We start from the raw sequence: 21,873 nt of genomic DNA, 5'->3' as shown, positions 1-21,873 counted from the left end.
CATAATTTTAACATATAGTTACAACAGTGATGCACTATCAATTACTTCAAAAGACTGGAAGTAGAGTAAATACTGAAAGGCGTTTATTAGCAGTAAAATGTGACCTCGACCATGCTGAGTATCTGCCCTGGACTGAGAGGAGGAGCAGTGGCACAATCGCCTTTATTCAGGGGTCTGTGGGAGGAGCCACAGGGGCAGTCAGCAGAGGGGCGTTTCCAGACGGGTAACCCAGTTACAACATATATATATATATATATATATATATATATATATATATATATATGGTTTATCACAAACAGTGCAAGCAATACCGTAACTTGATGAAGGCCATGGGCACGGTAAAAAAGTTCAAAGTCTCCTAAAAGTCCTATCATCTCACACAGACGGTAGAAGGAAGAAAACTCTCCCTGCCATGAGCTTCCAGCGCCGCAAACTTGCAGATGCAGCATCCTGGAAGCACCCGACCACAGTCCAACTCTGAGTCCGTCCGAAAACTTCGAGCCTCCGACCAGCCCTCTGACACCGAGCACCAAGCACCATCTCTGCCAAGCGCTTCAAACCCAGCTCCAGCCACCAGCAACAGGAAAAGCCGAGGATTTTGGGCCTTCCCTCTGGAGATTCTTGATTGCACAGTAGCAGCGGCAGCGAACTGGGCATTTCAGAAGTTTCTCCAGATGTTCCTCCGTGCTTCTCACGGCTGTCTCCATCAAATCAGGATTGTGCACGGCCCCCTATTTCACAAATATGATATAATTTCACGGGAGAGGCCGCGCGCGCTGTGTTGCGCCGCCATCTTCTCCTCCCGCCCAAGTTGCACAAGTTGAAATCAGAACGGTGGCTGCACATAAGATGCTGGAGGAACTCAGCAGGTCAGCCAGCATTTATGGAAAAGAATAAAGAAGCGATGTTTCAGGCCGAGATCGTTCTGCCTTCATTTGGCATCTAAGTATGTTTGTATACCTAGGTAAGAGTCTGCTGCCTCATTTTTCATTGACTGAATCAAAGTAACATTATCCTAAACACGAGAAAATCTGCAGATGCTGGAAATTCAGGCAACACACACAAAATGCTGGTGAACGCAGCAGGCCAGGCAGCATCTATAGGAAGAGGTATAGTCGATGTTTCGGGCTGAGACCCTTTGTCAGGACTAACTGAAAGAAGAGATAGTAAGAGATTTGAAAGTGGGAGGGGGTGGGGGAGATCCAAAATGATAGGAGAAGACAGGAGGGGGAGGGATGGAGCCAAGAGCTGGAAGGTTGATTGGCAAAAGGGATACAGATTTGGAGAAGGGGGAGGATCATGGGACAGGAGGCCTAGGGAGAAAGAAAGGGGGGCAGTCCGGAGGAAGACGGAGAGCAGGCAAGGAGTGATTGTGAGAGGGACAGAGAGAGAAGAAAAAGAAAGGGGGGGAATAAAAATAAATAAGTGATGGGGTAAGGAGGGGCATTAATGGAAGTTAGAGAAGTCAATGTTCATGTCATCAGGTTGGAGGCTACCGAGATGGAATACAAGGTGGTGTTCCTCCAACCTGAGTGTGGCTTCATCTTGACAGTAGAGGAGGCCGTGGATAGACATATCAGAATGGGAATGGGACGTGGAATTAAAATGTGTGGCCACTGGGATATCCTGCTTTCTCTGGTGGACAGAGCGTAGATGTTCAGCGAAACAGTCTCCCAGTCTGCGTCAGGTCTCACCAATATATAGAAGGCTACACCGAGAGCACCGGACACAGTATATCACCCCAGCCGACTCACAGGTGAAGTGTCGGGTGAGGCACTGTCTGGGGCCCTGAATAGTGATGAGGGAGGAAGTGTAAGGGCAGGTGTAGTACCCGTTCCGCTTACAGGGTAAGTGCCAGGAGGGAGATTGGTGGGAAGGGATGGAGGGGACGAATGGACAAGGAATTCGCGTAGGGAGCGATCCCTGTGGAAAGTGGAAGGGGGGGGGAGGGCAAGATGTGCTTGATGGTGGTATCCTGTTGGAGGTGGCAGAAGTTACGGAAAATTATATGTTGGACCCGGAGGTTGGTAGGGTGATAGGTGAGGACCAGGAGAACACTATCCCTAGTGGGGTGGCGGGAGGATGGAGTGAGAGCAGATGTGCGTGAAATGGGAGAGATGCGTTTGAGAGCAGAATTGATGGAGGAGGAAGGGAAGCCCCTTTCTTTGAAAAAGAAAGACATCTCCTTCATCCTGGACGAAGAAGAAATTCCTCAATATATAGAAAGGGCCTTCTATATACTGGTGAGACCCGACGCAGACTGGGAGACCATTTCACTGAATACCTACGCTCCGTCCGCCAGAGAAAGCAGGATCTCCCAGTGGCCACACATTTTAATTCCATGTCCCATTCCCATTCTGATATGTCTACCCACAGCCTCCTCTACTGTCAAGATGAAGCCACACTCAGGTTGGAGGAACAACACCTTATATTCCGTCTGGGTAGCCTCCAACCTGATGGCATGAACATTGGTTTCTCTAATTTCCGTTAATGCCCCTCCTCCGCTTCTTACCCCATCCCGTATTTATTTTTATTTCCCCCCCCCACCCCCACCACCTTTTACTTCTTCTCTCTCTGGCCCTTTCACAATCACTCCTTGCCTGCTCTCCATCTTCCTCTGGGCTCCCCTCCCCATTTTTTTCTCCCTAGGCCTCCTGTCCCATGATCCTCCCCCTTCTCCAATTCTGTATCCCTTTTGCCAATCAACTTTCCAGCTCTTAGCTTCTTCCCTCCCCCTCCTGTCTTCTTCTATCATTTTGGATCTCCCCCTCCCCCTCCCACTTTCAAATCTCTTACTATCTCTTCTTTCAGTTAGTCCCGACAAAGGGTCTCGGCCCGAAACGTCGACTGTACTTCTTCCTATAGATGCTGCCTGGCCTGTAGCGTTCCACCAGCATTTTGTGTGTGTTGCTAACATTATCCTAGCTGCCTAGAACAGCAAAGTTAATATCGATTAGATATTGATTAGGTATTTGCAAGTTGGAATCCAGTTTTTTTTTAGTTATCTTAAATCTTTCCCTTCATGTTACTGACTTTTTTGGTGGTGAATAGATTTTTGCATCTACTCTATCATAAACTTTACTTAAGTTATGTTTTATTATTCGTCAGTGCATGAATATTATAGCAAAACTGCCTTAAATAATTATTGGTGAAGGTATTGAAGGAAAAATTATGTTTCCATCAATATCCTTAAAATTAGCTCTAATTCTCCAGCAAAAAAATGTCACTATTGCTGACAGTCATTTCTGGGCTTACAAAACAAGTTGCTATGTTTCTCCAAGTGCATGCAAGATGCACGTGTGCTTTCATGGATATCTTATGCTGATAACTGAAGATATATTTGTCTATACAGTGCCATCTTGAGGACTCCCATTTGTGCACATTCAACTGCAGTTACTAGCCCAGTTCCTGTAGAAATTCCAATTAATTTCAAGGAGCAAGTCAATATTCTGTAGCACGAGCCATTCCATATCTTCAGAAGGACACTGCAGTTTGCAACTCACAGGAACTCTATGTGAGGACGTTACACAGATGGAGGTGACAATATCTTGAAATACCAAGTTCAAAGTAAATGTTATTATCGATGTACATATAATACAAAGTATATATCAGATTATGAGGACACGCAGTCCTCTTTTATTGTCATTTAGTAATGCATGCATTAAGAAATGATACAATATTCCTCCGGTGTAATATCACAAGAACACAGGACACACCAAGACTGAAAAGCTAACAAAAACCACATAATTATAACATATAGTTACAACAGTGCAACGATACCATAACTTGATGAAGAACAGGCCATGGCACAGTAAAAAGGTTCAAAGTCTCTCGAATGTCCCACACCTCACGCAGACGGGAGAAGGGAAAAAAACTCTCCCTGCCATGGCCAAGAATGAATAACACACAATATCCATAATTCTATGAAGTCTCTATTTACACATCACCTAGCAAATTCCCAGAAATAGCTAACCATCAAATTTCAATTTGGAGAATGACACTCAGCATTAAACATTGGCACAATTCTGGAAGTATCCCATGCTCTTCTTTAAAATCTCATGGGGTTAGCGAATACCAGTCATACAAATCTCCTGCTTGGAATTCAGAACCATATTATTAACTTTAAGGATAATGTTAATCTTGGCTTCGCTATACAGGGGGTCCTTGGGTTATGAATGATCTGCCTTTTGGAAATCAACTTTACACATTTTTAAGCTTTAAAGCATTTTTCAAGCTAGTAATTATAATGAGAATAATAGAATGGTTCAGAGTATTTTTGATGAGTATAGTATATATTCCATTAGCTTAATTATAGTCAGTATTAGGGCCATTATTCAATAAAATGAACAAATTATAACAAGTGGCTGTCGAGCAATACAATATGGGTTGCTGTAGAAAATGGACATCTACAAAGAAATCACTGTTTAGACGTTTCTGAGGAATGGAACCCTATAGTAAACCGGGGATAATAGACAGGAAAACTTGAAAACTGCAAAACGAAAGAACAATCTAAATCATGTGATTTATACTATTTGCAAAAATCAGAATTAATATATTAATATACTGGGAGGGGGGTGTTGTCAACAGCCCTCCAGCATTCCTAATATTCCTAATGAGCAACACTATTCTGTTGTTCCTGTGTTAAAATGCATTTGTGGATTATGGTGGGATGTTCAAGTTAATTTATTATTACATTATAGGCTGGGTTTGTGGGTCACACTGACTGTAACCAGGGTGTATAGTAATTACCTCCCCCCACCTGTATGTGTCTGAGTGGGTTCCTTTCCCAGGTCATAGCACCTGGTCTGTTTTTGTGTTTATCACAATAAAAACAGTTGTTGAGTTGAATGAGCTTCCTCGTCTGTCATCACGGACCAAAATCTCACCACATTGGTGTCAGGAGAGGGATTAGAAATTGATGGTGAGATTGAAGAGCTATGATGTCGGACAGAGCACCTTAAGATCCAGGGAATAAGTTCAAGGGACTGAGCAGCATCCCTCCCCTACATCCCCGGACCGGGCTCATGAAGGCGGAACCTGGAGGGAGGACCTGGGAACCGAGCATCGTGCCTTCTCAGGGAACCCCGATGGAGTGAGCATAACCAGGCTCCCCAACCCAGGGAACATGGCAGAGCGCATCTCCTGACTCCCTCGCGACCCGCAGCGGGGAACACAAGAGACCACAGCCACGGGAGGACGGGCAAGGTGGCAGGCACCACCGACGCCGCCAGAGCAAGAGAAAGACCAACGGGCCCCAGTAATTCATTCTACGAGGTCCACCCTTAAGCTGCCCAGAAACAAGGGTACCAATGGCCTGGAGCCTTACGCGGCGCAAGTCAAACTTGCTGTGTGGCACAACAGGTGGAGCTCCACCTAGACGGCGGTGCATCTTGCCTTAGCATGGAGGGAGATGCCCTGCAGGCCCTCCTCGACTTAGTGCTGGCTGGGCGGCGTGACTACGGGGCCCTTGTCATGGTACTGGAGGCCGTTGGAGGAAACAATGAGCCTGGTAGCGTCTGCAGCAGATCTCTGCCACTGTGCTCGGCATGGCTACCCTGGTGCCCAGAAAGAGCTTGCCCTCCACGTCTTTGTAAAGGCATTAACGCCGGACCACCTTCGGCAGCACATTCATCTGACATCGCCATCATCGCTGGCAGAAGCGGAGAGGGCAGAAGTAATTTTAGCTCCAAGGTGTTCCCGCACACTGCAAGCCCGGGCTCGTTTCACCAAGACGGAGGAGGGAACTGACGAGGAGGAGCCCAGGAGACAGGTCCAACCAGCGCTGCCCTGCCGCATGCCTTGGAACGATCTCTGCTACCGCTGTGTCAAGGCACGCCATTTGGCCAGAGACTGCCCTGCCCCAGCGCCATGTCACATCCTGGCGCAGCCATCGGGAAATGCCCGCTGGGCGGCGCTGCCCGAGACCTCCAGCAGAATCTCTCCACTGTCGCCTCTCTGGGTGGGTCACTTGGGTGAAGAGCAAGACTGCGTGGTGAGGGGCATCAAGTGCCGTGCGTTGGCGGACATGGGGGTCAACCATCACCGTCTGCAAGTCCTCTCCAACATGGGTCACCCATTCCCGCCTGGGTGACAACAATGGCGGTCTAGCTGGGCGTTGAGAGGGAAGAGGTGGCCGAGCATCGCAGTGGGGAGAAAACAGAGTGGAGCACAAGGTATGGGAAGCCGACATCAGGGATTTGCTGAACTGCTGGGGGACCCGTGTGGCTGTGGCGGGAGCAGCACGCTACCTAGACGCTGAAGCCGTGGCTCTCCGGCAGGGCCGCTCCAGGAAGAGGACCAGACAGGAGAAGCAGCAACCACCATCAGTCTCACCGTGACCAGTTGCAGGGCAGCACATCCCGCAGTGCGCAACGCAGCACAGAGGAAGTGGGGGCAAGCAATGGTGTGGCACTTCAAGTGGCAGGTGGTGGCGAGTTAGAACCCCCACCACCATTGACCAGCAGCTGCCCAGCGAGCAGGTGAGCGATCCAGTGCTGTCCCGGATGAGGGGCTGGCTGAGCATGGGATGGCGGCTGGAGTAGGCAGGGCTCTCCACCCTGGTTCCAGAGACCAGAACCCCACACTCTCAGTGGGGATCGCTGGAGGTGCACGAAGGGCTGCTGTTCCGACAGCGACAGACATCTCTTGCAGCTGGTGGTTCCCCGGGGGTTCTGCGCCACAATGCTGCAGTCGGTGCACAGGCTGGTGGGGATTGGCCGTTTCGGGGTCACCAAGACACTGGGTAAGTTGCGCGAGTGTTTCTATTGGCCTGGGTACAGGCAGAACGTGGAGATGTTCGTGTACTGCTGGGATGCTTGCACATCCCTGAAGGGGCAGGGCCGCCAGTCTGGGGTGTCAATACAGCAGTACATGGAGGGGGGCCCCGATATGGGTCTACTGTCCCTCCTGGAAGAAGGTGCGGTGTTCAACCACATCTCCAATGTGGTATATGGTGGTGGTTGCCTGAGCGGCAGAAGGCAATCGTGCTGCACCAGGACCGTCTGGCACCATATTGGTCCTGGCCACCACTGACCCCGCGAGGCTGAAGCAAGAAAGTGACACACCAGCTGCCCTGCCTCTTGCTTCACCAAACAGTGCATCCCCTGGGGGGGCTCCAGAACCTCCCCCCACCCCAACTGCCCAGGCGGCAGCATCGACCCACCACAGTTGGGCATTGTTGTAGACTCTGGGGGTTGTTGGGGATGGCTGACCCCTCAGGTGGGGGCAGGGTGGTGTTATGGGAGGGACATGGTTGACAGGCCACCCCAGCATTCTTAATGACCAGAACTATTTGTAGTTCTTGTGTTAAAATGCTTTCATCGGATAACTGTGGGATGTTCAAGTTTATTTACTGTTATGTCTTAGCTTAGGTGATACAGTTATTCGCACAGGCGTTTGTGGCTCACCCTGGGAGAATGTAGTACACGGGGAGAGTAAAATGGTGAAACTCTAAAGGACACGGAGAAGAGTTTTTGTCAGGGTCCAGAACCTCTCCAGGTTTTCAAAACCTTTAGAAAAATCACTACTCTACATCCACAAGTGACAGAAACTACACCACAGCCTAAATGTAGTGAGACCCAGCGTAATTCTACCCAGGTAGAATTAGTGTTAGGAGATACAGGGGAATTTGTCACTTTGGTACCAGGGTACCAGCATGCACAGGAAATCCTTAATCTAACTGAAATAACAGTGCCTGAATAGTGCTCACCTACAGTGAAGCAATTATTTACTCACCTTATCGAGCGACAACTAAGCAGGAGTGAGTTTAAGCCAGTCAAAAATAGAAGGAAAAGAGAATTATTAGAATTAGTGGGAGCAGGTCGCTGGGGTACCTACTGGGGTTCCATGGCAGTCCTATGGGCAGTCAGCTGAATGAGAGGAGGATAATGATCCTAAGATAAATATCTTTGGATCAAGAAGAGGGAGATGTTGGCCAGAAGAAACTACAGTCTACAAATTAGTGGACTTGATGAATCAAGGACAGGGGAAGCGGAAAAACCAATTGTCTTTGCTCCCCTCCACCCCCATTTTGTGAACGCAGAACTGATTTTTGTTCTGGGATAATCTAATCAGAGCAATTGAGTGTGGACACAAGGAGCTTCAGGTAATGGCCTGTTAAACCCGAGACCATTCTCAGATGAGTGAGCTTACATATTATGTAGAATGCCAGATCTAACGAAGAAGCACTCAGTAATCTCGTTAGACTCTGTCTGGGTCGCCTCATTTAACAGGCTTGGACCAGTCAGACTTGAAAGACACAAACACACAAGGCTGGGGTGGACAGAACTATGAAACAACACTGATTGTAGAACCAGTAAGAAGGTGACCTAGGTAGGTCAGGTGACCTTGAGCCAATGGGATGAGGAACCTGAGAAGGGTCAGGTGCTCCAAATATGTAGGGGTGATAACTCTCCAGCAACCAGAGACCAACCATAGCAGATCAGGTGGACCCCACGGATAGGTGGAGATCAGAACCACAAGGAACGCCTGGTCAAGTAAGACTCCTTACCTTTTCTCTTCATTGACTATTCCTGGAGGGTCAGGAGTTCTAGTGGGGTGCAAGAGCCTGCTCCTGTGCTGTGCTAGACAATGGCCTAAAACCAGACAAAAGCTTTATGGCATACAATACCTATCTTTCAGGATAAAAAAAATTGTCACCTTAACACAGTCATAGAGATTCAAACCATGTATGATTGTAACACTTTAACTTGGCTAGAAACCTTGCAAAGTATAACTCCTTTAGTGGGAGCTTAATGCCAATCACAAGTCATGCTATCAAGTAGAAAAAAATCTCATTTAAAGTAGGCACATAATATCTTAATAATACCTATTGTTTCAAGTGGTTTGTATTCAAATGTTTGAGAAGAATCAATAAAGCACATTTTATTGGAGAACAATTTAATGGTAAAGACCTAACTCTGAGCATTGCTATAATAAACACACTAATGCCAGGCTAATGCAGTTGACAGACTGCCATTAGTCTGAATAATTTCTGAAGCGTTTCAGCAGAATTACAACTCAACCCAACACATCAACAGTGGTCAGTGGAGAAAAAACACATTCAAAAGAGTAATTGCACAAGGATTTCATTTTAACAATTTGGAATTGCAATTGGTTTATTATTATCACATGTATCACGGTACAATGCATATTGTTCATACAGATCAATTGATTACAGAGTACATTGAGCTAGACAAGATAAAAAAATATAAGGTTGCAGAATAAAATAAAGTGCAGCAAACCCAATGATGAGATTGTGGTCCTCTTGGAGATTTAAGCACCTAACTTGCCTTGTTTTCCTTTGTCAGCTCTGACAGATTCTTTGATCTGAAACATAACTCATTCTCCATTTCTACAGATGCTAGCTGATCTGTTGAATGTGCCCAGTGCTTCCAGTTTTTATATTTCTAGCATTTACAGTTTTTTTTTGAATTCTGATCTTTTTACCGATGTAACTTCTCAACTGGAGCTAGAGCCTTACTGATAACCTAAGGACTTGTTCATAATGTCAGAAAAAGTTTAATGATTTTGTGGATTTGGTCAATTTTGTGGACGTATAAGATTATCCCATTTACCTAGAATGGAATTGTGAACATTCATACATATTCTCTAATGTATGGTACATCTTAGATACACTTGCAGTTATTCAATCAAGTAAGCAGATCATTGAAAACCCCCACCTTTGGAAATTTACTCCATTGGCACAGATAGCGTAGCGGTTTCTGTAACACTATCACAGTGCTAGCAACCCGGGTTCAATGGGTTGCTAGCCTGTAAGGAGTTTGTGCGTTCTCACCGTGACCATGAGGGTTTCCTCCGGGTGCTCCGGTTTCCTCCCACAGTCCAAAGACGTACTGGTAAGTAGGTTAATTGGTCAATGTAAATTGTCCCGTGATTAGGCTAGGGTTAAATCGGGAAATTGCTGGGCGCTGTGGCTCGAAGGGCTGGAAGGGCCTGTCCAATGCTGTATCTCAATACATAAATAAATAGTCATATTTATTTGACGTAATTGGGTGGTGTGAAGCTCATATGGACGTAATTGGGTGGTGTGAAGCTCATTTGACCAGATGAATTCGCTGCAATGCTGTATCTCTAAATAAACATCTGGAAAACTTCTGAAATGCCTGCTTTGCTACCGCTGCTACTGTGTGGTAACCGGAATCTCTGGAGCTGAAGGCCTCGAAATCCTCGGCTTTGCGTGTTTCAGCGGCCGGGGAGAGGTTGAAGGCGCTCGGCAGAGGATGGCGCTTGGGAGGCTGTATCGGAGAGGCTGGTTGAAAGCTCGGAATTTTCGGACGGATGGACTCAGGGTTGGCTGGGGTCGGCTGCTTCCAAGGTATCGGCAAGTTGACGGTGCCTGGAGGTTTATGGCAGGGAGTTTCTCCCTTTGCCGCCTGCTATCGGGGACTCGGGAGTCGATCGACTCGGGACTTTGAGAACTTTTTTTTAGTGTGCCCATGGTCTGTTCTTTATCAAATTCTGGTATTGCTTTGCACTGCTGTAACAATATGTTATAATTATGTGGTTTTGTTAGTGTTAGTCTTTGGTCTGTCTTGTTTTCTGTGATATCACTCCGGAGAAACATTGTATCATTTCTTAAAGCATGTATGCATTTCTAAATGACAATGAAAGAGGACTGAGTGTTCTCATAATCTAAAAATAAATATTTTATTTCTATTTTTTAAACTAGTATTTTACCTGTTGCCAAGGATAATGGAACAAGGAAATGGCAGACGAGCTGAACAGGTACTTTGGATCTGTCTTCCCTAGGGAAGACACAAACAATCTCCCAGATGTATTGGTGGCCAGAGGACCTAGGGTAACAGAGGAACTGAAGGAAATTCGCATCAGGTACAAAATGGTGTTGGGTAAACTGATGGGACTGCAGGTTGATAAATCCCCAGGGCCTGATGGTCTGCACCCCAGGGTACTTAAGGAGATGGCTCTAGAAATCGTGGACGCATTGGTAATCATTTTCCAATGTTCTATAGATACAGGATCAGTTCCTGTGGATTGGAGGGTAGCTAATGTTATCCCACTTTTTAAGAAAGGAGAGAGAGAGAAAGCAGGCAATTATGGACCAGTTAGCCTGACATCAGTGGTGCGGAAGATGCTGGAATCAATTATAAAAGATGAAATAGTGGCATATTTGGATAGCAGTGGCAGGATAGGTCCAAGTCAGCATGGATTTACGAAGGGGAAATCATGCTTGACTAATCTTCTGGAATTTTTTGAGAATGTAACTATGAAAATGGATATGGGAAAGCCAGTGGATGTAGTGTACCTGGACTTTCAGAAAGCCTTTGATAAGGTCCCACATAGGAGGTTAGTGTGCAAAATTAGAGCAAACAGTATTGGGGGAAGGGTACTGACATGGATAGAAAATTGGTTGGCAGACAGAAAACAAAGAGTAGGGATTAATGGGCCCTTTTCAGAATGGCAGGCAGTGATTAACGGGGTACCTCAAGGCTCAGTGCTGGGACCGCAGCTATTTACAATATAAATTAATGATTTAGATGAAGGGATTAAAAGTAACATTAGCAAATTTGCAGATGACCCAAAGCTGGGTGGCAGTGTGAAATTTGAAGAGGATGTTATGAGAATGCAGAGTGACTTGAACAGGCTGGGTGAGTGGGCAGAGGCATGGCAGATGCAGTTTAATGTGGATAAATGTGAGGTTATCCACTTTGGTGACAAGAACAGGAAGGCAGATTACTATCTGAATGGTGTCAAGTTAGGAAAAGGTGAAATACAACAAGATCCAGGTGTCCTTGTGCATCAGTCGCTGAAAGTAAGCATCCAGGTACAGCAGGCAGTGAAGAAAACTAATGGCATGTGGGCCTTCATAACAAGGGGAGTTGAGTATAGGAGCAAAGAGGTCCTTCTGCAGTTGTACAGGGCCCTGGTGAGACCACACCTGGAGTATTGTGCACAGTTTTGTTCTCCAAATTTGAGGAAGGACATTCTAGTTATTGAGTGAGTGCAGTGCAGGTTCACGAGGTTAGTTCCCGGGATGGCGAGACTGTCATATGTTGAAAGATTGGAGCAACTGGGGTTGTATACACTGGAATTTAGAAGGATGAGAGGGGATCTGATTGAAACATACAAGATTATTAAGGGATTAGACACGCTAGAGGCAGGAAACATGTTCCCGATGTTGGGGGAGTCCAGAACCAGGGGCCACAGTTTAAGATTCAAGATTCAAGATTCAAACAACTTTATTGTCATTCTAACCGTACATCAGCTCTGCAGGGCAGAATGAGACAGCATTTCTCAGGAGCAGTGCAATCATAACATAACAAACGCAACACTAAATAATAAACATAATAATAAATAGTAAAACACAACAGCCACATGTTAGTTAAAATCAGTTATAAGTGTCCAGTGCAAGTTAAAAGTGTCCAAAGCAGAGTCAGGTAGAGCAGCTATTTAGCAGTCTGACTGCCTGTGGGAGGAAGCTGTTTAGTAGCCTTGTGGTTTTAGTTTTGATGCTCCTGTAACGTTTGCCTGATGGCAGAAGAACAAACAGTTCATGGAGAGGGTGTGAGGGGTCTTTAATGATGTACCGTGTCTTCTGGAGGCATCGACTCTGAAAGAGGTCTTGGACAGAAGGTAGGGAGACCCCAATAACCTTCTCTGCTCCCCTAACCACCCTCTGCAAGGCTTTTTTGTCGACAGCACTGCAGCTGGAGTACCAGGTTGTGATGCAAAAGGTCAGCACACTCTCAACCACGCCTCTGTAGAATGTAGTTAAGGTGTTAGTGGGGAGTGATGCTTGTTTAAGCTTCCTCAGAAAGTGCAATCTCTGCCAGGCCCGTTTCACAATCCCAGTGGTGTTCCTGGACCAGGTGAGATTGTCCAAGATCTGCACCCCAAGGAACTTGATGTTTTCCACTCTCTCCACTGTGGAGCCACTGATGCTGAGGGTGTGTGCTCAGGCTGAGACCGTCTGAAATCGATGATCATCTCCTTGGTTTTGGTGACATTAAGCATCAAATTGTTTATCACTGCACCAGCTCTCTAGGTATTTGACCTCCTCCCTGTACATTGTTTCATCATTTTTGCTGATGAGCCCCACCACTGTGGTATCATCAGCAAATTTGTGATGGAGTCAGAGATGTTCCTGCCAACACGGACTGACTGTGGTCTCTCTGTCAAGAAATCCAGAATCCAGCCACACAAGGCAGTATTAAGGCCAAGCAGCGACAGTTTCTCCACTAGTCTCTGCAGGATGATGGTATTGAACGCTGAACTGAAATCAATGTACAGGATTCTGACATAAGTGTCTTTGTTGTCCAAGTGAGAGAGAACTGTGTGCAATGTGGTGGATATTGCGTCCTCCATAGAGCGAATTGGACGATAAGCAAACTGCAGAGGATCCAGTGATGAGGGGAGGCTGGCTGTGATATGAGGCTTGACAAGCCATTCAAAACATTTCATCACTCTGGGGGTCAGGGCAATGGGACGGTAATCATTCAGACAGGCTACAACTGATTTCTTTGCTACAAGAATAAAGGGTAGACAATTTAGAATGGAGTTGATGAAAAACTTTTTCACACAGAGGGTTGTGGTTCTGTGGAATGCTCTGCCTCAGAAGGCAGTGGAGGCCAATTCTCTGGTTTCTTTCAAAAAAGAGTTAGATAGAGCTCTTAAAGATAGTGGAGTGAAGGGATATGGGGAGAGGGCAGGAAAAGGGTACTGGTTGTGGATGATTAGCCATGATCACAGTGAACGTTGGTGCTGGCTCGAAGGGCCGAATGGCCTACTCCTGCACCTATTGTCTATTGTCCATTGATAATAGTTTATCTCTGGAGCTTTGAACTATAGGACTTCCTTTTGAAACTTTATCAAATGCAGAATTATTAAGGTTTTCAACTGGATTTTCACCATAGCTTTCTGACTCTTGTCTGATTTTGGATGAGATAAATTAAAACATGTGCTCTCCCCAGAGATTTTTCTATTCCTGATTGGGGCACAAGAAACAGCTAATCCACTACGTTCACTAATCCACTAAGGTTCCTCTTACTTGGATTTCTTCCAAGTGAATCTCTGGGGAAAATAGTTCATGGTCCTAGCGTAGTTAGCCCAATGTTCATTCTCAGAGCAACAATATCATCACTGCCAAATGGATATCTCAAAGTCTCACTCAGGAAATACTGGTTTCCTGTAAACTCCTTATAGAAGAGCAAAGATATTTGGAGCTCTGAAATCTTGCATTCTAGAAAGAATTTTGGTCAGATTTTGAATCTTGTCATTAAATTCACAGCTGTGTTAACCTGTGATTTATTTTTCTAGGTTAAATCTCATTTGCAAGTAAGAAAAATGAACCTGGATTTACCTAAAGTGATGCTATTCATATCAGAGTGACATGACATGAGAGTTTTTACTTAAGTATAATTTACTTTGAGAGGATTCATGTCAGTACCACTTAAAGTGAGACGGATCTCCTCATCTAGCCTCACAGTTAATGCTGAAGAGTCCAAATCATTCCAAGTTTAAGGATCTATATGAGATTCCAGACCTAGATTCCAGATCTTCACCACCCATGCCCTGCTCTTTTCTCACTGCTGCCATCAGGTAGAGGGTACAGGTACCTAAGGACTCTCTTTCCACCAGGTTCAAGTACAGTAACCACTCCTCAACCATCCGGCTCTTGAACAAAAGGGGACAACTGCACTCACCTGCTCATCTATTGAGATGTTCCCAACACCAATGATCTCACTTTATGGACTCTTTATCTTGCCATTTCATGTTCTCATTGTTTATTGTTATTTACTTGTATTTGTATTTGCACAGTGTATTGTCTTCTGTACTCTACTTGATCTTTCACTGAATCTTGTTATAGATACTATTCTATAGATTGCAACACACACAAAATATTGGAGGAATTCAGCAGGCCAGGTGGCATCTATCGACGTTTTGGGCTTTTGTCCGCAGGAGAAAAGAATCTCAGGGCTGTATGTGGTGACATATATGTATTCTGATTATAAAATTTTCTTTGAACTTTGAAATTGCATTGTCATCACAGTGACAATTCTGGATGCCAAGTGTTGATGTTAAATGATGACTGGTAATTAACCCCTTCTCCAATTGTTTCGGCAGGCAACAGCAGCAAGTCACAAAAAAACCTGTACAGTGGGATAATATAATGAGAAGAAAATTGATAGAACCACAAGAAAACTTGCAAACATTAGGCATCAATTGCTTCTCAGCAACATGCCTTTCTGTGAGCTAATTAACCATTTACACATGCTTAAGCAAGTGTGAAACAGCTGTGAAGAATGTTTCAGCAAATGAGGTAATAAAAGTATTGGTGTCAAATTAGACTCACTGTCAATGACTTTTAACGCTGATGACAATGTGTCACAAGTGAGATGGTACTTGTGTCCCTTCTCCATTCTCTACCTGGCAATTTACAGAACAGACTGGATACTCTACAAACTGTGATTATCTACACTGGACAACTGAGGGAACAGAGCAGATGCCCCACATACTGTGATTAAGGTAAACAAACACGTTATTAATTACTCTGGCATACTAAACTAGCCTGAAGCATGCTTCATTCAGAATTGGAATTAATCATTCCGAAGAACAACAACATGCAGTCCCACAGCAAAGTGTACAACGGCAGCTTGCAAGAATGTTATCAAACTAAATTAGTGAAGGAATTAGCTAACAGCAGGTGAGTAAAATCTTCATCCGTGATGTGGATTAATGGAAAAGCTTTATAGAAGGAAATCCGGAGACATTTTGGGATGGAATTCCAGAATTTTTTTGGGTTGGAAGGTAGATAATAAAAACAAGATCATGTGATGGGGGTGGAGGGGCGCGTAGTTGGCAAGGTCATGCAGCTGTCAGCAAAACACTATTACAGCACCATCAACCCCGGTTCAGTTCCTGCCACTGTCTGTAAGGAGGTTGTATGTTCTCTCCATGTTCCCTGGGTGCTCTGATTTTCTCCCACATTCCAAAGACGTATGGGTGAGGAGGTTAATTGATCATATGTGTGTAGGTTCAAGTTTAAGTTTATTGTCACCTGACTGTACATATGTGGAAACAAACAATGTTCCTCCGGACCATGGTGCACCCACAAAGCATTTATCACACACAGAGCATGTAAATCAAAAGTAAGTTAATCAATACAATTCAAAATGTATGTAGTGTGCAGCACAGGTAAACAATAAACAGTATAGCAAACAGCTTGGTGTCCTAGTGACAAGACCTTGGATGGCAGGTTATTTATTAGTCTCACAACCAGAGCGAAGAAACTGTTACTCAGTCTGGCAGCCCTAGTTCTGGTGCTCCTGTCCCTCCGTCCTAATGGTAGTGGGTCAAGGAGATGGTGGGATGGTTTGTAGGGATCCTCAGTAGCGCTGTGGGTCCTTCGTCTGCAACATTCCCAGCTTGGGGCAGCACGGTTAGCACACTGCATTACAGTAAGGCGACCTGGGTTCAATTCCCACCACTGCCTGTAAGGAGTTTGTACGTCCTCCCCCTGACCGTGTAGGTTTCCTCTGGGTGCTCTGGTTTCCTCTCAGAGTCCAAAGACATACCGGTTGTTAGGTTAATTCGTCATTGTAAATTATCCCGTGATTAGGCTAAGGTTAAAAAATGGTATTTGCTGGGTGGTGTGGCTCAAGGGGCTGGAAGGGCCTATTCCATGTGGAAACTCAATAAATAAATAAAATGTCACAACTGGGGGAAGGGAGACCCCGACGATTCTCTGTAAAGTCTTGCAATCCGAGGCTTTGCCATTGTCTGTAGCATACAATAACACAGCCGGGCAGGATGTTCTCGATGGTACTCCTTTAGCGGGAGGGGGAGGAGCCTTACACATCTCAGTTTGGCACATATCCAGGGTAATTGGCTCATTGGGCCAGAGGGTCTGTTACCATGCTGTATTGCTAAATAAAATTAAAAATCAATGAATTAAATCAAATTAAGTATGATCATGATGTGTATAAGACCATGCTATATCTTGGTATATTAAATACATTTCTAGAATGTACTTCAGAAAGGATAAGATGAAGGATCACAAATGGAAAGAGAAAGCAACTTCAAATTCCTGGGTGTCAATATCTCTAAGGATCTAACCTGGGCCCAACATATTGATGCAGCTACATAGAAGACACGACAGCTGCTGTATTTCAGTAGGAGTCTAAGGAAATTTGGTATGTCACCTAAAACACTCTTAAATTTCTACAGTTGTACCATGGAGAGCATTCTAACTGACTGTATCACTGCCTGGTATGGGGGGGGTGTGGGGGGTTACTGCTCAGGATCGAACAAAGTTGCAGAGAGTTGTAAACTTAGCTCTATCATGGGCACTGGCCTCCATAGTATCCAGTATATCTTCAAGGAGTGATGCCTCAAAAAGGTAGCATCCGTCGTTAAGGATCCCCATCACCCAGGTCATGCCTTGTTCTCATTGCTACCATCAGGAAGGAGGTACAGAAGTCTGAAGCACACACTCAAGGGGAACAGCTTCTTCCCCTCTTCTATCTGATTTCTAAATGGACATCAAACCCTATGAACTCTACTTCATTACTTTTTTATTTCTATTTTTGCATTACTTATTTAATTCAACTCTTTAATATACATACCGCATTAACTTACTGTAATTAATGTTTTTTTTCTATTATTACGTACTGCATCGTACTGCTACTGCAAAGACAATAAATTTCACAACATATGCCAGTGATATTAGACGTGATTCTGACTCTGAATAGATTTATGTTTAGTTTCCAAGGCAGGAACAGGTCTGATGTTTGAAGTATACAAAAAAAGTTCTGGACTAGAAGTTTGGACTGTTATAATTTCAAAGTCATTAACTATTTAGTTACTAGATTTAATTTGTTGTTTTTAAATGCAGTAGAAAATTTCCAATAGCATTGCTCAGAGAAAATTTGGTTGTGGCTTCCAAATGTGCAACTGTTGTGTCTCTTTAAAACCAATACTCTAGTACTTGATGGGAATGCAAAGTGTGGAATTAGCTTGTGATTGTACTAAAATCAATTAGAGGTCAGTATGTGCTTGTAAATTCCAAGTTTCAGATTTAGATTCATTTATTTATCTCACATACAGTACATCCAAACACACAGCAAAATGCATTGTTTGGATTGTTGCATTAACAAGCAACACGATCTAAGGATGTGCTGGGGGCAGACTGCAAGTGTCACACTCCGGTGCCAACGTACCCACAATGTTCAGCATAACAACACAAGCAACAGCAACAGAATACTACAATGAAACAACAGCAGCCAAACAAGCCCCTTTCCTCCCTCCCGTCCACCGCTGAGCGTCCAGCCTCCAGTGAACTCGTGGACTTGCAGGCACTGGGTTGCTGGGTTCCCCAGTGTACTTACCGACTCACGGACCCAGGGCATCGGCTATCAGGCCTTGACCTCTAGACTTCCAATTAATCTTCGGGCTTCGATCTTTGGTATTGTCCCCAGGACTCGCTGATGACAGGACCTCACACTCTCGACTTGGCAACTCTCATTCATAGGGAGGCCAACAGTCCTTGTGTTCACTGCTCTCCATCCACAGATGGGTATCTGACCCTCTTATTTTTGCCTAGTTTCTTTATGTCTGTATCCAAATTAACTGCCTGTTATGTTAAATGTAAGAGCCAGGCATCAGTGTATCAAACCTGGCATAACTGGACAATGCATGCTCATTGAGCTAGAATGGTCTGTTACCATGCTTATCTCTAAATAAAGTTAAAAAAAATCAATAAATTAAATATGATCTTGATATGTATAAGACCACGCTATATCTTTATATATTAAATACATTTGTAGAATGCACACTGTCATTTTCCCAGGCTTAGGGAATAAAGAACTGGGTAACATAGTTTTAAGGTGAGAGGGGATAAACTTTAATAGGAACTTGAGGGGAAACTTTTTCAGCCAGAGGATGTTGCACATATGGAATGGGCTGCCAGAGGAAGGAGTTGAGACAGGTACATTAAAAAGATTTAAAAGACTGTTGGATATGTTCATGAGTAGGAAAGGTTAAGTAAATTTTATTATCAAAGTACGTACCTGTCACCCCATACAACCCTGAGATTCATCTTCTTGTGGGCATACTCAACAAATCTATAGCCTATTAACTATAGAAAAATCAACGAAAGACTGCCCAGCTAGAGGGTTCAATCAGAGTGCAAAAGACAACAAACTGTGCAAACCAAATGCAGGCAAATGGGACTGACTTAGAAGGGCATTTTGGTTGGCATGAACCGGTTGGACCACAGAGGATGTTTCCATACTGTATGCCTCTGTAACTCTCGTCTCCTTGGATATTTATAGAAAGTTAATCCCAAAGAACTACCTGCTGTGCTCAGATGATCTTATGCTTTCTGCATTGTAATAATGGATTAGTGAACGATGTTGCAGTGGATGTGGAAGTTAAGTTGACTTAATGAAGACCACAAACCTCTTGCTGCAACAGAAGTTAATTTTACATCAATAAGCAGACCCTTGGTTCGTTAATTTAAATGTGGCTTTTTTTCATTAATAGCAACTTTAATGCAGTTTTGAATTTGAGTGATAGTACTTAAATTTTCCGAACTCCCTGAAACCTTCTAGGGTAAGCCTGATAGTGTATAGGAGTGGCAATGTTATTGCACAGTAAATACTGCTGCTTCACAGTCTAAAGCCACAGGACGGCGTTTACAGTAACCCCATTAGCTCCATTCAGTCATTGTGGTGGCCATCAGTTTTCACAGGCACATCAGTTTAAGACAACCAAGTATTTCAGTTGCTAAATAAAAAGTCACATTTCAGCATCCAACAAATCCAAGGCCCCGAAGCCCAATTTAAGTAACAATTCAAAATTGCGAGAGAGAATAAGTTTTCATTCATTAGAAGCTGATGTTAACAATAGTTTATACAATTAAGATAAAGTTTAGTTTTATTTTTCACATGTACATCAAAACATACAGTGAAATGTGTCACGGTGCCAAATTAAATCGGCTATGGTGTACTGGGGGAAGCCCGCCAGTGTCACCATGCTTACGGTACAACACAGCATGCCCACACTTACTAGCCCTAAACATGCATCTTTGGAATGTGGAAGGAAGCCGGAGCATTCAGAGGAAACCCACACCTTCACAGGGAGAAAAGATAAGCTCCTTAAGGACTGCGGTGGGAATAGAACCCTGCTGGCTGATTGCTGACGCTGTGAAGAGATTGCACTAACCGCTCAGCTACTGTTCCGCGTAATAAGACATATAGGAGCAGAAGTAGGCCATTTGGCCCAACAAGTCTGCTCTGCCGTTTCATCATGGCTGATCCATTTCCCTCTCAGCACCAATCTCCTGCCTTCTGCCCATATCCCTTCATGCCCCGACTAATCAAGAATCTATCAACCTCCGTCTTAAATACAACCTCTGACCTCCACTGCTGCCTGTGGCAATAGATTCACCACCTTCTGGCTATATTCATAGGCATCCGTTAGTCTCGTGAGACCAGGGATTTGCGTCTTGGAAGATTTCCAGGGCACAGGCCTGGGCAAGGTTGTATGGAAGACCAGCAGTTGCCCATTCTGTAAATCTCCCCTCTCCAGGCTACCAATGTTGTTCAAGGGAAGAGCACTAGGACCCATACAGATTGGCAATGTGTGGTTAAGTGCCTCGCTCAAGGACCCAACACATTGCCTCAGCCGAGGCTTGAAGTAGTGACCTTCAGATCACTAGACCGACACCTTAACAACTTGGCCACCTTTTGGCTATAATAATAAGCAATAAAGGCAGCAGATGGACAGTTTCTTGAGTAAATGTGTTTATCCACCACTAGTGCACTAACATTTGAACGGGTACTGAACAGAATAGTTAGTGAAGCTTCCCAGAATGCTGCAGTGCTGTTCAAAGCACAACATAAAACACTCCTTATGTTGCCCACAGCTTATACCGACTATCCTTTTTTCTGGTAGCTCAACTATGGCTGCTAAAGAGGCAGAAATTTCCATCAGATCCCCAGATGCCTGCTTCCTTGCAGAAGGGAGGTGGAACCTTGATTTAACCATGAAGGATGGGACCTCCAAGAGAGCATGCTCCCTCACTCCAATCCAAGTAAGAACATGAATTACATCACCAAGTCTGTGGAAGAAGCCATTTCAGCACTCAGCTACAATAAGCTGTGTTATTTTTTGATTGAAGTTAGTTCATGAGGTGGAGAAGCCTTCATCATCTGCTCAGGATGTCACATGTCAGGATAAATGGATTACTCCTACTGAGAAGCATGGAAAATTAAGAATAAGTAAAACTATGAAGTACAAAATCAATGTTTGTTTTAGTTCCACAATACAAAAGGAGAGGAATTATCTTCACAAAAAAGCAACTAATAAGAATAAAGATTAGGCAAGCAAGAATACTGGAATTATCTCAGAAATCATGATTTGTTTTGAGGTGGGGAGGGGAGGAGACCCGGTGGATGTTAAATGACCATATGACTTCCATCACTTGGTTAATGTTCCCAGTTAGCATATAGTCTCGGTGTCTGGAGTTAGGATTTTCCAGTTACGAGTAAACATGTAATAGATATTTTAAATTATTTTCTAGTTACCATTTATGCAGCATAACTTTTGAAGCAGATCCAAAACAGACAATGGATTGAAGAGGAATGAGATTCTCTAACCTAGATGACTTCATTCTATTTAGCTTTTTGGATTACTTAAGTCTTTACGCCTTACCTCTACTCCATAAGAATCTGTGGGGCTGACAAGATGTCAGCAATGAATTGGGCATCTGCGTGTCTTCATAAAATGGTGATTTTCTTGCTTGTTTATACCTGGTCCTGATGTTGTTCCACACCTTGAGAAGGTTCTGAACAAAGCATTGGCACTGCTAGCGTCTTAAAGGGACGAGTCACC

General features: G+C 44.4%; 1 long non-coding RNA gene across 2 annotated transcripts in view; it reads left to right on the top strand.

Annotated features, from left to right (window-relative positions):
* The window catches only part of LOC134337869 (uncharacterized), a 54,553-nt gene extending 33,500 nt beyond the window's left edge, over positions 1-21,053 (top strand). Inside the window, exons 1-3 of one of the 2 annotated variants that reach the window (XR_010016100.1) lie at positions 10,763-10,851; positions 15,103-15,504; positions 20,935-21,053. This is a non-coding gene — a long non-coding RNA (uncharacterized LOC134337869). Of the gene's footprint in view, positions 1-10,762; positions 10,852-15,102; positions 15,505-20,934 lie in introns of those variants that run through there. The other variant, XR_010016099.1, reaches the window with a different exon arrangement.
* Positions 21,054-21,873: the final 820 nt, after the last annotated feature.

This window comes from Mobula hypostoma, chromosome 25 (genome assembly GCF_963921235.1).
Source record: "Mobula hypostoma chromosome 25, sMobHyp1.1, whole genome shotgun sequence".
NCBI lineage: Eukaryota > Metazoa > Chordata > Chondrichthyes > Myliobatiformes > Myliobatidae > Mobula > Mobula hypostoma.
The sequence above is the reverse complement of the archived record's forward strand: the minus strand, read 5'-3'. Positions and strand labels throughout refer to the sequence as shown.